Source organism: Orycteropus afer, unplaced genomic scaffold, assembly GCF_000298275.1.
Source record: "Orycteropus afer afer isolate SDZICR_OR568_19922 unplaced genomic scaffold, OryAfe1.0 scaffold00530, whole genome shotgun sequence".
NCBI classification, from domain to species: Eukaryota; Metazoa; Chordata; class Mammalia; order Tubulidentata; family Orycteropodidae; genus Orycteropus; species Orycteropus afer.
Genome location: NW_006922117.1, coordinates 368069 through 369751, shown reverse-complemented (window position 1 = coordinate 369751; position 1683 = coordinate 368069). Strand labels below are relative to the sequence as shown.

The window sequence follows — 1683 nt, the reverse complement described above, 5'->3', positions numbered from 1 at the left end:
CTAGTATTAGTTGATCCAAGGTATATGTTTATTGTTTGAAAGTGTTAATATGGCTCTTTAACTTGAAGATAATGAACGGCCTGAGTCAATCTCCCACAGCACTATCCTAAAATCACCAGGGCAACATTCTGCTTCAGTGGCTTAAATGTGCCCTGGTGGTTTGAAACATAATTGCACTTTTCTGGACACCTAATTGACTACATGGGACTGAGTTAGGTATTTTGAATACAATTTCATCACCTTAATTATTGTTCATTGAGGTGTTCCAATGTTTTAAAAGACTTCATGTGAAATCTCATTACCAGGAAAAAAGAAAACAAAATACTATCTAAAATAAGTTTTTTTAGTTTTATAAAATCCAAACTTTGCATCATAATAAATTGAAAACTTTGGGTGAATTTTCAATGAAATTATCTGTATTTATGAGAAATAGTTATGGAATGTGAATGATCCTTACTGTGGTACAATAAAAGGTAAATATTTGAAAAATGAAAAATAAAAGTGGTAACACAAGACAAAATTAAATGTACTGAAGGTTGCTGGTGGGCCACATGCTGAGGTCTTCTTTGCATCACCTCATGCAAATGAGATGGGCATTAGCACCATGCTCATTTAGAGATGACAAAACTGCATCCCTGAAAATTTACATTGTCCAAGGCCCTCAGCTAGAAAGTATTGGAGCTGGAATTTAAAGCCAGCAAGTTTGTCTTTAGTGGTCTTTAACCCTTATACTCCTAAAATCCAAAACTGATATATCACTAATTGCAATGGCAACATTGTTTCCTGCTCAGTATGTGTCATGTACTCTGCTAAACATTTTTTTTTTTATTCTTACCTAATCTGCACAAAATGTCTTTTCATATTTTTACATGTTTCATAGAAAAGGAATTTCTTACATTCCCTCTTCAGGTAAATTTAGTTCCCCTGCACAAGAGAAATGGTGCAGGTGTGATAGTTCAGACACAGCCATTTGTTGAGCCATGCTTCAAGAGTGGGCAGAATAATTATGACTTTAAACCTTCATACCGTCATTCCCACCCCCCCCTTTTGTTAAGTGTACCTAGTGTTTAGGACTGGGCCAGCCATCATCTTTGTGTTCCTGGTCAGAAAACTCAGAGAAAAATCTTCTACACAAACAGAAATTCGATGTGGAAGTACAGATTAGGAGGTCAAATGAAACTTTTAGGACAAGTTCCCTGTGCTAGCCAAGCTCTCACTTTCCTCGTTGTTAAGATAAATAAATAAATTATTTATTTATTTTCTATTTGACTATGGAAACTCTTAATATTGATGCCTTTTTGGCTCACAAACTAGAGAGAAAAAATGTGAGTGTGAACAGTCTAGCAAGAACATCCCACTTCTAAATTTGAGTGCTCGCCTGCTGTCTGAAAGGTTAGTAGTTCAAATCCACTAGCAGCTCTCTCCAGGAGAGTGATGTGGCAGTCTGTTTCTGTAAAGATCTATGGCCTTGGAAACTCTATGGAGCTACTACTATCCTATAGGGTCACTATGAGTTGGAATTATCTTAATGGAAATAGGCTTGGTTGTTGTGATTTAAACCTTAGTGGTTATGACATTGCCCTTATTATTTATGCTATTTTATACATAAGGAAACAGAAAAAGGGCTTAGCTGTTTACCAAAATGTCAAACACACAAACAAAAATAAACACTAAGTAAAAGAA

At 35.5% G+C, this 1683-nt stretch overlaps 1 protein-coding gene across 1 annotated transcript in view; it reads right to left on the bottom strand.

The window, feature by feature from the left end:
• The window catches only part of CSMD3 (CUB and Sushi multiple domains 3), a gene marked incomplete at its 5' end in the record, with an annotated part of 1439134 nt that overhangs the window by 1111006 nt on the left and 326445 nt on the right, over nt 1-1683 (bottom strand). The gene's annotated exons all lie outside the window — the stretch shown is intronic.